This window comes from Peromyscus maniculatus, chromosome 17 (assembly GCF_049852395.1).
Source record: "Peromyscus maniculatus bairdii isolate BWxNUB_F1_BW_parent chromosome 17, HU_Pman_BW_mat_3.1, whole genome shotgun sequence".
NCBI classification, from domain to species: domain Eukaryota; kingdom Metazoa; phylum Chordata; class Mammalia; order Rodentia; family Cricetidae; genus Peromyscus; species Peromyscus maniculatus.
Window position 1 is genome coordinate 12,220,266 of NC_134868.1, and position 16,330 is coordinate 12,236,595.

Here is a 16,330-nt window from a genome sequence, read left to right on the forward strand (position 1 = left end):
CTGGGGGAATGATTAAATCTGAAGAAAGAAGGGATGGCTGTGGCCCAGGATGCTTAAGAAGTACTTGGGCACAAGTGTAGGCATGGATCTCTTACCTCACCCAGGTACTTGTATTTTCAGAGCCTCATAGAGCATCACTCATTACCACATGCCATACTTGCCCACAGTGTACTCAAGTGTATCTAAAGCAGGTCGTCAGCCCCTGGTAGAGATCAGAGGAAACCAAGTTAAGCATAACAGTATGGAGTGTTGAGTGTGTCAACAGCAAGGGCACAGGGAACGAAGGAGCTCTTTAATAAGAAAGGCAAAATCAGATCCTTATACTCATAGGTTTTGAGAATCGGGTGTAAAGATAATGAACTACGGAAGCTTGCTGGGGAAGGTAAGGTATGGCAGTCCAGGGACAAAAATCAGCATCATGTTAATTAAGACACAAGAATATGATGACACTACATGATGAATTTGGAGATTCTGTGGTCCGTTCTATATGGCAAAGCACAGGGTGACTGGTTGGAGATTAAACTGGAAAGACAAGAAGAATCAGATTTTAAAGAATCTTGTACCCCAAGTTAAGGATTTCAGACACTTTCCTGGAAAAAAAAAAGTCTCCATTACCTATACAGTCCTCAATTTTGGTAATTGTGCATTAGCTGGAGTTCTCCACATTGTACCAATCTCAAAAGGAGAATGACCAGTCGGTGAGAACTGAACAGGCAAGGGAAAATGAGTCTTAAATAGGTTACAAAAAAAGAGGAGGGGTTTGGAGTTTTGTTCCCACAGGAGATGAGAGGCTGTTGATTCCTTCGGGGTTAATATGGATTAGGTTTGATCAGGCAAGACCTCCTGACTGGTAATATCTATCAGCAAAGGTTACTGCTGGTCTTCCCAGGACTTGGTCATTATCTCAAACTTTTCTCTCTGGCACCCTAAAGATACTTCATCCACAGACAGCAGGAAGCAGTTTGAAGAACACAATGTCCATATCCCCAAGAGGGATGTGGGAAACTTTTAGTTATTTGGTGGGCTACAGATGTTTGTTATCATTTAGGGGAATATAGTATATTGATATAAATTTATTTTTGTTACACTGTGTATATGTTTCTACTCTTGTTTAAAGGATTTTTGTATATTGATAAAAATTTAAGGTTGTTTTTGTAACAATATATTGTGTATATGTTTCTATTCTTGCTTGAGGTATTGTACCTATGCCGTTTATTTTAAAATGTAAAGTAAAATTCTAGTTTTTGAGAAAGGTGTTATTATAAACTATATAGGCTAATCAGGAAACACAGGTTAGTAATTAGCCATTTATAATAATCAAATTTGTAGATATGTTAGGTATGCTTTCCAGATCATATAGAGATATATTTTAGATAGATAGATGGTCTTCAAACCTTTTAAAGACCTACAGCATATGGCATTTAAAATGTTTTGTTAACATCAAGTTTTTCATGACAATGAGATACATCTGTTCCTGGCAGCACAAATTTACTTCAGAGATGTTGAGAATTGAAGAAACTCTTTATGGTGTTTGCTTTCTTGTGGCAAGCTTAGCCACTGGGCAAAGAAACTGCTCTTGCCTTTCACTGGTTGGCTATGTGCTGTGGAGAATGGACATGCAGAACCCACAGGAAAAAGACTGTTGAACTTTGCCAAAACAAGGCAGGAGAGTCCTTCAAAATTCCTGCTTCACAGAAGAGTCTGCCAGATATTCTTTAGGACACACAGGAAAGAGACTGCTGAACTTTGCCAAAACAAGGAAGGACAGTCTTTCAAATTTCCTGCTTCACTTAAAAGTCTGCCAGATAGTCTGAGCCTGTAGCCTGAAGATGGATGCACCAACATTGCAGAGGAACTTCGGGTAACTGTCCAGGCAGCCAAATGTCCCTGTTGTTAGATAATATCATATCCTTCGGGGCCTTTGATGGAGATGAAGGCTATATAGTAATAGTTGCAGTTTTCCTCAGATATGATAGAAAGTAAATTAGGTGTAAAACTTTGAATTCACTAAGAAAGGATAGCTAATGCGTTATTTTCTTTGAATATGCTAACTACAAATGGACAGAATTTTGTAAATGTAATTGCTACTTGATAATTGTTTTTGTTGAATGTAGTTTTAATGTGTTAAAGTTAAAACCTTTATTTTTATTTAAACAAAAGGGGTAAATATAGAATATTATTCTAAGGTGTGTTATTTTGTTTATGTTGCATTTGTTTAACTCTGTCAAGCTGTGTTCCTGTGCCTGTCTAAAACACCCAATGATCTAATGAAGAACTGAATGGCCAATAATGAGGCAGGAGAGAGAAATAGGCAGAGCTGGCAGGAGAGAAATATATAGAAGGAGAAATCTGGGAGAAATATAAATAAATAGGTAGTCAGAGGAGGAGAACCCAGGGGCCAGCCACCCAGCCACACAGCAAGCCACAGAGTAGGGATAAGATTTACAGAAGGGAATGAGAAAAGCCCAGAGGCAAAAGGTAGATGGGATAATTTAAGTTAAGGAAAGCTGGTGAGAAACTAAGCCAAGCTAAGGTCGGCCATTCATAATTGAAAATAAGCCTCTGTGTGTGATTTATTTGGGAACTGAGTAGCAGGCCCCCCATAAGAACAAAAACAAACAATACTGATTACTTAAACAATCAGAAGAAAACCAGCAAGACCCTGGTTCTCAGTAGATTTTTTTAAGGTTAAGGATGTACCTCATTGATAGAGCACTTGCCTCCCATGTGTGATACCTTGGGTTCAGTTCTCAATACCATCAATAGAAAATACCAAACAATAAAATAAGCCTGTTATAATCTCTAGGTGTTAATCTGGATACCACATTCAGGTTGTCTGTTACCACAAAAACTAACAGAACAGAACCGAATAATGAACAGGAAATAATAAATATGTAAGTTAGGCTTCATTAAGAGAGGTGGTGATGTGAGAAAAAGGATCTGAGGAGATCAATCTAAAAGCAATCTTTTAGGTTTAGATGAGATGCTTTCCATCTCATCTCTAACCAGCAGGCCTAACAGGAAGGGCAAAACAGGCGATCATCCCAGAGCTCAGGCAACCATTCTGATTGGGATGTCAACCACACTTCTGAGACTTCTGATGTGTGCCCCCTCTCTGGTTAACACCATTTGTCTTGCACCATTCTCAGGACATCTGAGTTTAGTATCAACCCTGCACTCTTCCAAATACTACCTGACCAGGGGAGTCAGCTCAGGACAAGCAAGTCATAGCAGTACATACATGCTAAGCTGTTAATAACATGTATATATAGATTGCTTTCTGGGATATGGAATACAAAAGTGCCTCCAGGGAGAAAAAAGTGCCTGTATCATCCACACATGCCCTATGGATCTCCACTGTGAGCAATGACACCTGTATCCATCCATACATGCTCTTCACTCTCCACTGTGAGCAAAGACACCTTTATCCAGTTATATCCAAAGATGATCACAGTAGGAAGACTTCCCTGATAACAGAGAGGCTTTCCTGGGGGCTTTAAGAACTGGAAGTCAGGGGATGAAAGGTAGATAGAAATTGAAAAGACTCCCTTTTCTTTGCACCAGAAGAAATATTATAAACTATTTTGGTTCGTGGCTGTATATAAAGAATTGTTAGCAAATCCTGTGAAAAATTGTTTCTCCCCTCCTGCCAAGGCCAAGGTGGCTAAAATTTCTCTTCTGACAACCCCCATGCCCCTATCCTTGTCTCTGGACAATCTTCTCTGAAGACAGTGCTGATTAGCCATCTGGTAATTTCATCCCCACTGTCCTGATACTGCAATGACTTCTGTCCTGGTTTGTCTAACCTAACACCACTTTGGGGGAGGGAAAGACTCTGACTGATGTTGAGACGTCAATACCAATGAAACCCCTTTTATTTGTTCAAATTTCAACAACTAGAAGGTGAGGATGGCTCTTTGGCTATCCACCTGTACTACAGTCCCAAGGTTAATTCTGTCTGTCCTGTGCGTGATGACCTAGTACCTTCCAAGTGTACCCCACTTTCTTCTCGCGGGGGCAGACTTCTGTAGAAAAATCAACAGACTGAAAACAAAGATTGAAAAGGAGAATATTTTGTAAAAACTAACTTGGAAAAGAAATGCTCATTAGAGTTATATTTGTTTGTTTGTTTATATGTAGTTTTTATTTACTTAGATGTAGTGGATGACAAAGACTTAGCTGAGCCATGAGGGTTTTACAGGAAGCTTAGGAACCAGCAAAGCAATATCGGTATCTTTAGCCAAAGTCGTACCAAAATTGTTGTTTATAAAATGGCATTTAAGAGATTCTTTAAATTTTTATTGAGTTTTATTTCTCTGTTTTGAGTATATGCACATATAAATGTGGAGGTCAGAGGTCAATGTCTGGAGTATGCTATCACCTTCCACCAAGTGTGTCCTGGGATGGAGTTCAGGTTCTCAGATGTGGTAGCTAGTACCCTTATCTGCTGAGCCATTTCATTGGCTCTTTTAAAAGATTTTAAAACAAATCCTTAAATAAACTACTTCTTTAAAGTCATTTTTCCAAAATGTCTGACAACAAAAAACATAATCATCTTGATTAACCATAAAATCTGATTTTTTTAAACCACGTGTTAGCAGAGAAGATAAATAACTTAAGCCAACTTTTAAAAGATGACTGGTTTCAAGTTTTATAAGAATGAACTAAGATTTGACCTTGGGAATATTTTAAACTTCCCTTTTGAGGATTTCATACATGAATACTTTCTTTACATCACTCTCCCTCTCTCTCCTTCCCCCAATTCCTCCTCTGTCCCTTTCACCCCCTCTCAAATCCATGGCCTCTTATTCTTTAATTAGAATTCTTACATACATGTAGGTAAGTTTACAAATACAATCTGCTAATTAATAACCTTCAGTAATCACTACATCCATCCCGTGACTCATCCTCCACAAAGCCTTAACAACTCATTTGGTTGTCCTGTGGTGTCAAGAGAACCTCCTGATAATGCCCTCATGTCTCCTCTTCCATTTTGCAATAATCTAGTCTTTGCCCAAGGACAAAATGGTATTTTACTTCGTGTCAAAATCTTTCTTAATTTTTTTTAAATCCCCTTTTTATTTTGACCTGTTATTTTTTAATGGAAAATGCACCCTCTTCAGATTCTATCCTTCTATCTCCTACTCACTGACTCCTTTTTATTTGACTTCCTCAATTCTGTGAGAAAGAACGACATAACAAGCAAACTGACAAACTGTATTCAAGTAGAAGGGGATCCAAGGTTCACTTATGACATGACGCAACACATGGAGAATATCTGTCCATAGTCAGCCACACTCCCAGGCTGCTGTTGTCCCTATGCAGAGCTTCTGGGGTTTTAAGATTCTCACACATTTTATTCCCCTTACACATTATATATTCACATGACTCCGAGAGTTACAGAATGTTGTACTCCAGCAAGAGCAGGCCAAGACACCGAAGTCTCCAATGACCTTGCACAGGCAAGAAGGGAGGCAAGAGAGAGAAACACACAGAACCAAAAACCCTTTTATGTTAACCCTGCAGTTGCAGCATGGGATACCAGAGATATCTGTTCCTCTTGAGACCTGGAGGAAACAGCAAACTGTTTTCTGGACCAAGGAAAAGAGTATCTAGTAGTATGAGGTGTACAGGAAGCTTGCTGTTGGGTCTAGTGATGGCAGACTAGACCTGAAGCATTGGTATATTATTTCAAAAGATAATATAAAGAGCTATGCTGGCCAGGGAAGCAACTAGGAAACCTCCAGATCTTCACTCTCACTCCTCTGTTCCAAATCCAACCTTCCAGTCTCATTCCCAGCTTTGTAGCAGACTGCTGGATATTGCCACTCTTCAGTCTCTGCCCCCATTCCCAGAGGAATGTGCAGATCTTGGCGGCATAGCCTGCTTTCTTCTCCCTTGGGAACCCCATTAGCCCATTCCCCAGCCCATTTTCATTGCTAAGTGTCAGCCCCCATATACCAAGAAACACATTCTAACTTGAACCCTCAATGGCCACACCAAGTAGGATCTTAGAAGCATTAACTACCAGGCAACACACAGCCACCATCCAGAGAGGGCAACAGAATACAAGGAATGGAATGCACACCCAAAAAAGACAAGACCAGTTATCAGCACCTAGAATTGCAATGATCCCAAATTGGCCTATAAGCCACTGTAAAAGCATAATCAATAACAGCAAGGACAATACATCTCCTCTAGAGTCTAGCAACCCTACAAACGAAATAATATGTAAACATATTTTAGAACAACACCGGATTTCTCAATGGAGATTCTAAAAGCTAGCAGGGTCTGGAAACATGTTCTCCAAGCCCTAAGAGAACACAGATACCAGCCCAGACCACCGAGTAAAACATTCCATCACAATATGGGAGAAAGACACTCCAGGATAAAAACAAATTTTAGCAATATCTATTTATAAATTCAGCCCTACAAAAGGTTTTAGAAGGACAAATTCAACCTGAAAAGCTTAAGCACATTTGAGAAAATATAAGTAATCAATAATATCAGATCAAAAGAAGGAGAAAAAAGTTTTTTTGTTTTGTTTTTTATGGTTTTTCAAGACAGAGTTTCTTTGTGTAGCTTTGTGCCTTTCCTGGAACTCGCTTTGTAGACCAGGCTGGCCTGGAACTCACAGAGATCCATCTGCCTCTGCCTCCTGAGTGCTGGGATTAAAGGCATGTACCACCAACGCCGGTGAGAAAAAGCTATAAAATAAAACCCATACCATAATAACAAAGTAACTGGAATCAACAAACATTACTCATTGATAATTTAACCTCAGGGCTAAAATCAAAACAAAAACAACTAAACACACATCTTCAACAAATGGTGCTGGGCAAATTGGATGGCTGAATGTAAAAAAAAAATCCAAATATTTTCATAGGTATTATCCCACACAAAACTCAACTCCAAGCAAATCAAAGACATCAACATGAGGCCAGATACACTAAATCTGATAGAAGAGAACATGGAGAATGGTTTTAAACTCATTGGCACAGGAAGACTTTTGCACAGAATACTGATAACACAAAAATTAAGAACATTAATTAACAAATGAAACTTCATGAAGCTGAAATGTTTCTCTATGGCAAAGGACACCACCATTCAAACAAAATGGCAGTCTGCAGAACTGAAAAGTACTTTTTACCAACTACATATCCACTAGAGAGCTAATATCCAATATACATAAATACTCAAAACACTATCAAGAAAACAAATACCAAAAATCAAAAAACGGAGACAGATCTAAACAGAATTCTGAAAAAAGGAAACTCAAATGACTGAGAAGCACTTAAAGAAATGTCCAATGCCTTTAATTATCAGGGAAATACGTATTAAAAATACTTTTAGGTTTCATCTTACACCAATCAGGATGGTCAAGTTCAAATTTAAAAGTGATAGCTCATGCTGGCACAGATGTGGGAACAGGGGAACATTCATCCACTGCTGGTGGGAATGCAAACTTGTACAGCCACTATGGAAATCAGTGTGGCAGTTCCTCAGAAAGATGGGAATCAATCTACCTCAAGATCTAGTCTTACCACTCTAAACTATATAGTCAAAAGATGTTTCATCCTACCACAGAGACTGTAGCAGGAATTTTAAAAGTTCTTATTCATAAAATCAAACCCGAGGCCAGTTATTAGGGTCAATGCTGGTAGATCAGAGAGACAGAACAAGCCACAGTTATCTCACCTCGCCGGATCATCAGCTGGTCTTGTCTCCTCAGACTGGAGGCCTCTGAGTCCTCATCCAGAATGGGTCTCAGCTGAATTACTGCTCAAAAGCCTGAATGCTCAACCAGCCAAAATCTTCTAGTTTCTGGTCCTCACGCCTTATATATCTTTTTGATTTCTACCACCACTCCCTGGGATTAAAGGCTGGCTTTCTGGGATTAAAGGCATGTCACCATGCTTGGCTATTTCCAATGTGGCCTTGAACTCACAGAGATCCAGAGGGATTTCTATCTCTGGAATGCTAGGATTAAAGGTGTGAGTGCCACTATTTTCTAGCCTTTGTATCTAGTGGCTGTCTGTTCTCTGACCCCAGATAAATTTATTAAAGTACACAATATTTTGGGGAACACAATACCACCACAAGAGACAATTGCTCAACCATACTCATTGCATTCATAATTGCTGCCTATTAATAAACAACATCAATGGGTGAATGGATAAAGAAAACTTGGTACATTTACAGAATGAATTATTACTCACATTTAACAGAATGAATTTATACTCATTATTATAAAAAATAAAATTCACAGGTAAATGGATGGAACTAGAAAGGAAATCATCCTGAGTGAGGTAACTCAGACCCAAAAAGGCAAATATGATATGTATTCACTCATATGTGGATGTTAGCTGTTAAGTAATTGATAAGCAAGCTACAATTCATATATCCACAGAGCTTAGGTAGATAGTAAGGGACTAGGATGAAGGTGAGATCTCCCTAGGGAATGGAAATGAATAGCTAATTATGGGTGGATGGGCTGGGGGTGTGGAATAGAATGGGGCAAGAGAGAGATAGTGGAGAGGGACAGCTAAAACCAAGGAACACTTGAAGGGGTCATGTGGAAACCTAATACAGTATAAGCTTCCTATCATAAATGCATATATGAAGTCAATCTAAATGAATTTGCCAAACAATGGGGGAGACAGAGCTACAACTTGACATCTCCTGTTACCAAATAAAGCTTCCAGTACCAGGAATGGGTTACATTTAATGTAGTTCTTGGTCAAAAAGTCCCGTGGGAAGTCTCCAATAACCCAGGCTACTGCCAAGGCTATTGGTGGTTCTCCACACACTGACAATAAGTCCCTGCTGCTGAAGACAACCTCTAACCAACTCATTGAACAAGGAGAAATCAAGCTCGTGCCTACTTAGAGGCTTCATTTCTATGAGCTGGTTGTCATGCTACTGCAAGGTACTCTGGAAGCTAGCAAAGGAGAAAGGCAGACACCAAACCAGCTACAAACCCTTTGATCTACAAGAGTGACCTGCTAGTGCAATATGCTAGGGCAATAGTGGCACAAAGCTGGTGGGAGTAACCAAACAATAAGGCCTACGCCATGAGATAGATAGAACTCATGCCCTGTGCTGCCTGAGTGGCCAAGAATGGGAGACTAGACAGGCTAGGGACCTAGGGAAAACAAAATGCTACTGTTCTGCAAAAGGAATACAGCAATAAAGTGACTCATAAGGACATTCTGCTGTACTCACAGATCTGTGCCTGGCAGCCATCTTCTTGCAGCCAATGGGAGCAAGTACAGAGACCCACAGCCAAACATGTGCAGAAAGTGAGAGACCTTTGGAACACGTAGCCCTAAAAGGAGTATCTCCATCAAACCCCTTCTCTCAGGGCTCAGGGAAATCCAAGAAGAGGTGGAAAGTGTGGAAGAGCCAGAGGAGATGGAGGACACCAAGGAACCAAGGACTTCCAGACATGACAGGTCTGGTGCATATATAAACTCAGAGACTGTGGCAGTATGCACAAGGGCCTGCATGAGTCTTCACCAAATGGGGTCCTAGAAAAGTGAACATAGGCCCCATTCCCTAACCTAGAAGCTATCCCTAACAGGTAGTCACTTGCAAATGAAAAGTTGGTTTTCTCTGAAGGAGTCTCACTGTGGAAACAATCCACTCTTAAGGGTAGGTCTCATGTCCAGCAGTAGATAGGCAACAGAAACTCAAGGCATCTTTGGGGTTCTTTGTCTTATAATGTTTAGTCAGAGCAATATTTTCTATCTTACAGGTCCTTAGCATATGTAATATGGCTTCTGGTTTTATGTTTTTATGGGATTCCTGTGTGTGTCAACATGTATATCTCTGAAGTTTGTTTTTGGGGTGTTTCATTCTGAGATGGTGATATAAAAATGCAGCTGGCTATCACCCTAAAAACAAACTGCTTTATATCTCGTCTTCAGCCAGAAGGTTTCACAGAGACAGACCAAAGGCCAAGACAGAGAGTCATCCCAGATCCTACGAGTCTCACTGGTTCAGGCTTTCTTGGGACACTGAGACTAGTTAGTGTCTACAAATATCAATACTGTACTCATCCAGGAATCACCTGGGCTCGAGCATTAACTCATCCCAAGCAAGCCATTAATACATGGCAAGCTATTAACAACATGTATGCATAAGTTCTCTCCTACAATATGGAATGAAAAAGCACCTCCATTAAATGAAATATAAAAGTGTCGCTCCCCAGAGTTCAGAGTCTGAGGATAAACATACAAAAAATTCTGAGACAATGAAAGGGGGAAAACAAACAGGAAAATACTAAGAAAAAATGACAGATTAAGAAACCAAAATGAATAGGAATAAAATTGGTCAAGTATGTAGTTTCAAAGTAATATTCATTGTTAGAATGGAGCTTCAAAAAATCAGTTGAAAAGCTTCCCCACATATTAAGGGAAAAAGACAAGGAAACAACAAAAATAACAAGAAAAACAAAAAATGAGCAAACAAAAAAACAAACAAAAACCTAATGAAGTGGACAGAGGTATCCATATTTTAGACAAAACACCTAGGTTTTAAGACTTATTGCCAATCAGACCATACAATTTTAAGTTACATGATTTATTTACTTTCTCTATATTAACCTGTAGAAATATATGAACACATTTAAAAAACTTTTTAAAGTGTGCCTGGCAGGCTATTCAAAAGAATTAAAATAAGCAATATTGGTGGATCGTTTTATGGGAAAAAATACATCTTCTAATTTCTAAAAGAAAATACCTTAGAGCCATAATTCTGCAACCAAACATACATTTCAGTTCATTGAGAATGCTAGAAGATATAACTTGTCATTAAAAAGTGAGAAATTCCACCAATTATGTATCCTGAATTATAATTTTATTTAAAGAAAACAGGAGAATTCTCAGAAAACAGTGAAACAATGCAAGATTTAAAAGATCCAATGGAGCTGTGTACATAGTTTAAATGTTGTAAAAGCCTATTTCCAGTGGTAGTCACAATGATAGAAAACTCCATTTTCCAGCCAAATTATAAGATTGCATCTATAATGCAATATTTCCATAATATGAATTATTCAAATTATTTCCAATAATATTTCCATAATTGGGCCAATAAAAATGCTCAGTAAGTAGGTAAAGGTGCTGGCCACCCAGTCTGATTATCTGAGTTCCACCCTTGAGACAGAAAGAGAACACACTCCTAAGAGTTGATACAGGAAGAGAACACACTCCTGAGAGTTATCCTCTAATTCCCACAAGCACACTGTGCCTTTAAGAAACAGGTACATAGGGACTGGAAAGATGACAGGTAACACAATAATTACTGTGCACTGCTGTTGTAGCGGACTCGAGTCCTGTTCCTAGAACTCAGTCCAGAGGCTCACAACTGCCTATAATTCCAGCTTCAGGAGATCCAATGCCTCAGGTCTCCTAGTACATTTGCACTCATATGCACATCCCCATACACACACACACACACACACACACACACACACACACACAATTAAAAATAAATCTAATCTGGGCGGTGGTGGCGGACATGCCTTTAATCCTAGCACTACAGAGGCAGAGGCAGGTGGATCTCTATGAGTTTGAGGCCAGCCTGGTCTACAGAGCAAGTTCCCAGACAGGCTCCAAAGCTATATAGAAAAACCCCGTCTCAGAAAAACCAAAATAAATGAATAAATAAATAAATAAAAATCTAAAAATTATATACTGGTTTCTGCTTTTGATTCACTATGGGAAACAAATTACAATGGTCACAAAATCCTGCAAAACATGATAGATCTTGATTATATATACATAATTATAAAATGTATTAAAAATTATATTTTATAATATGTAATGTACATCTGTGTATATTTATTACATATGTGTGTGTATGAATAGCAATAGAGCAACAGAATTGAGGAGATCACTAAATAAGAAAGGAAGGAAAGGATGCTAAGTGTCTTCTCCTCCACAAAGTAAGTGGGGACAGTATCTAAATATAATGGATCAGAAACAACTTCTAAAACCAAGTTGTTCAGCTGCCCTCCCGAAAAGGACTATGTAAATAAGCCACTAAACACTGTAAGGGACAGTCCCTTTCCTAGAAGCACTCCAGCTAAGAAACAGCGAAGACTCAGTAGTGTATCACCATTTTACAACTCCCAGGGCAGGAAGAGATCTTGAGACAGGAGAAGCATAGGGGCAAACGTCGAAACCCAGATCGCTAGCCACAACGACCAATTTACAGGGCATGTAGAGAAGAGAGACATACTAACGACACAGCAGGAGATGTCTACAGGACACTACACATGTCACTCAAGCCCTATAAATCATAACGGGATAGAGGAAGCTCAAAAGACAGATCGTCGAAACTCAGTATTGTCAGAATATTTGTATTATGCTTGCAGACATCTTCAATAAAATGAGGAAGAAAATGGAAGAGGGGGAATTAGGAGGGGTTGCAGGGAAGTCAAGGAAATCATAAACAGTGGAACAGAATATTGGAGCTGCTGATAGAAGGGCTGAGTTCCTATAAAAGCACCTGGAGAAGAGATGATTCGTCCCCCGTGGGTCAAGTTTTAAGATGGTCACCATGCCTCTGCCACTTTGCTACTCTGGCCTTGTATAACTTCCTTCCGTCTGTCCCACCACCCTTATTTAACAGGACAGTCTCCTTAGTGATTAGGCTACCATCGTGCTAGATGAGACAGAAAGTCTCCTACATGCTTGGAAGGCACCGCCACCTGTGAGGGATGACAGTGCAAAGTTTTAGACACTGGGTAACCCTCATCCAACAACTTGCAAGAAAACAGAGAACTCCAGTCCTCTGGCTGACCTCAAGCAACCAGAATGAGCACCCCAGGGCCTGGCAGAAGAGCTCAGCCCCACCAGACACCTTCAGTTCAGGCAGGTGCGACACCTGGGCTCTGCAAAAGCAGTTAATCTGCGCCTGAACAGGATCTGTAAAATAATACATTCGTTTTGTTTAAAGCCACTGAGAGTGTGCTAATTAGTTATGCGGAAACAAAACCAATACCTGCTCCTTACACATGAATACATTAGATCTTAGATGACTAAAACAGGGAGACTGAGGCCGGGAGGGGCGGGGGTTATTCCAAGTTCAGGGCTAGCCTGGACTCCAGAGGAAGTACCAGGCTATACAGGGAGTTTGTCTCAAAAAGGAAGCATGCTAGGGGGTGGGGGATTGCTGCAGTAAAAACTTAAATTGTCTTAGCCACTGAAATTTAAGAGCGCCTAGAACTCATCTGAGTTGTTGGTCACATTCAGCTTCTAGCTCCTCAAGTGTGGAGTAGGACCCCTGATTCTGCACCCAGGAGAAGGACTTCTGATCCCAGTGCCCGACTTTCATTGGCTGTGCACACATCAGAGGTCCCTACTTATTTATCCCTATTTTTAAGTCCCCCATTAAGACGAAGAACACTCAAGAGCCTGGGCGCGATGTCTTCTTCCTTCATGCTCACCACTCAAGTCCCTTCCTTCTGTATCCGCTGGGCTGTGTCTTCTGGCATAGGCAAGTAAGTCTATGATCCACTGCCCAAAGAAGGCCCCTCCTAGTCCTGTCCCCTCAGCTGCGTAGCAGCCCCTCCTTCCTTCCGGACACCTCTGACCTTGACTCGCCCTGCAAGCCCCTGGCCAGACCAGAAGCATCCCCTGTGAAGCCCAGACCGGGAACAGACCTGCTGCCTGCAGAGAGCGGCGGCAGGACTGCTCTGCCAGAAGCAAGAGTGCTGAGCAAGTGCAGAATCGCTCCTGGGCGAGGGTGAGCGCTCCTGGGAGACCTGGGATCTGCTCCCTCCTCAAAGTGCAAGCTTCTAAGCTAGCAGGCCGCCTTTTATGCGTGAAGAACAGTTTCGGTTTCCCTTCTGCTCCCAGAAGCAGAGTTAAGTTTCGGTTTCCATTCATCACCAATCAGAGAAGCCGATTTGGGAAATGTAGCTTTTACCATCGCTCTGTAAAGTCAGAACTGTAAGACAAGGAAAACGGAGGCTTTGAGACTATTGAGGTAAATAGGGAGGGAATTCTGACAGAGAAATCTGAGGACATCCAAGCCTGGCAACAGTGGAGAGGACAATAGAAGCAGAATACCAGATGTGGTGCCTTTTCCTCCCTCAGGTGGGGGCAGGAACGAATTTGAGAATGCCTGAGTTGATTACTGAATCCTGTGACTAATCTATTTGGGATCTTCTTTGGCCAATAAACACCACTAAACAAGCTGAAAAGGGAGCCTACTTATTTTTATTTCTGCCTTAATGATTTTTCCTTTTCTTATCTCTCTCTCTCTCTCTCTCTCTCTCTCTCTCTCTCTCTCTCTCTCTCTCTCTCTCTCTCTCTCTCTCTCTCTCTGACCTGTTGATTCCTGCAATTTAGGTTGGATAGCTCCATTGTTTAGTATCCCCTGTGACTTTGGGAAAGCTTTAAGAATGCTGATTCTAGAAAATAAGTAAGTCTTGCATTTGGGTGATCTTGACCATGATGGGACTAGAAGCTGGGCTCTCGACTCAGTAAGGAACTGGCAGAACTCTATCCCACAAGAAAAGAGCACTGGATGCAGTGAGCAATAAATTTTCAAATCATAAATATGTTCCCTAGCTCAACAAACATTCACCACTTTGAAAGTCAATAAGGATGGGCCCCTCCCTCATGGTCAGCTTTCCACATACCTCCTGTTTCCTTCATAACAGAAAGGGAAGCATCAGCTCTGATCCTCCTTAGCATTAAAATACCACATGAAGAGGGGGAAGTATAAAGTCCATTCACAGAAGGCTATGTTCTGGTTGACAAAACATGAGCTGAGTTCTTCCTCTGAGCCTGGGTGGAGACATGAAGTTCTGATACATCCCACAGATTGAAAAATTATGTATTATTGTCTCCTTCTTAAGAGTTAATACCTTAATTAATGTCTTAGTATGTCTACTACCTGGATAGAAGACCTCTTCTCAATAAAGCTGACTCACCCAAGGACATTCTAGGCAGATAGGAGGAATAATCATCTCCTTCATAAGATACTATACTTCGAAGTAGCCCGGTCCACATGCAGTTGCTCACAGATCTTTGCTTCTAAGAGTGTCTGTTTTTCTGAGTTCTAATTCAATAGGCGTTAACTTTTTCTTTTGGCCTTTCTATCTACTTGGATACTAACCAAAACCCTAAGCATACTGGCTTTCGAACTCTGGACTTTCTCACAGTTTATCTTATGGGAGCCCATAACTGAATCAGTTTCCCAGTTTGAATCTGATGTCTATTCTGAGTCAGTAGAGTTCCAGCTTGTTTGCTCCAGGCTGTGAGAAAGTCCTGACTAGCCTGCAAAGTCTCCTTGAAGGGCTGTGAGAAAGTCCTGATTAGCCCACAGGTAGGAGCACACTGTCTGCTGATGCCAGCCGGAAGTACTTTGAGATAGGGAATGAAACTGCCTGCTCCTTGATGCAAGACAGGATAGATAGTTGGTGAATGCCTGTGCTGTGCATTGTTCTACCTCTGTCCTTCAAAACTGTATATAAGCTGGCTATGAAATAAACTCGGGGCTGTCCAACGTTGACTGGCAGACCTCTCTACTCTCTTCTGTGTTCCTCGTCGTCTCTCCAATCCACACACCCTCACTCAGAAGAGTGGCAAATCTTTGTCCTCTCACTTCTCCGCCGTGCTAGTATTTACAGCTCACCTATCCTCTTGTTTTCTCTCCAATCCTAATAAAATGTTCCTTGAGCTTCCTTCTCAGTAGATCCTTAAGACTCCTTTATCAATAAGACTGAAACCCCACAAAAGGGAATCCTGAAATAGACTCCTGGTTCCCCAGTGAATGATGAAAGTCAGCCATTCAATAAAAAAGGTAGGAATGGTCAAGAAAGGGGCATGTCTTAGGTCCATCAAGCATTTATGTGTTTATGGTATTTGTTTATTTGGAAATCATGGATGGTCATTCATGCTAATATCGAGAAAGAAAAGTGATGGACTTGGAATTAATATCTGACCTTTTCTAAACAAACCTGGTTCTTACTCACTCTTCAATAATATTGATCCGTTGAATGCTGCCCCTCCCTGCTTCCTCCAGTAGAGGTCAGTGTCCTAATTCCCTGGGATTGTGGTAACTGAAGCACTGTGCAGACTAGGCTAAAGTAAGGATGATGAGAAAGGGGGATTATCCAAGGAGGGCCAAAAGTAATCATAACCAGAGTTTTACCATGATGGACCAGGGAATCCAGGCTGGTAATCAGGATCCTGTTTTCTAAGTGAATTGGTTTACAGCACTGTTGTAGCATTTAAAGAATGAAAACAGTCTAAACTGTATCTTCTCACCACCACCAAGGTAGAGATTTCTAACATCACTCATGAAATGGTAT

At 40.7% G+C, this 16,330-nt stretch overlaps 1 protein-coding gene across 2 annotated transcripts in view; it reads right to left on the reverse strand.

Annotated features, from left to right (window-relative positions):
- The window catches only part of LOC102905926 (putative ATP-dependent RNA helicase DDX60), a 101,220-nt gene extending 87,342 nt beyond the window's left edge, over positions 1-13,878 (reverse strand). The window contains exons 1-2 of one of the 2 annotated variants that reach the window (XM_076553285.1): positions 13,670-13,878; positions 96-202 (exon numbers count right to left, since the gene is read on the reverse strand). The gene's annotated coding sequence lies outside the window, so the exon portion shown is untranslated. The remainder of the gene's footprint in view (positions 1-95; positions 203-13,669) is intronic. The other variant, XM_076553286.1, reaches the window with a different exon arrangement.
- Between the last annotated feature and the right edge of the window lie 2,452 nt (positions 13,879-16,330).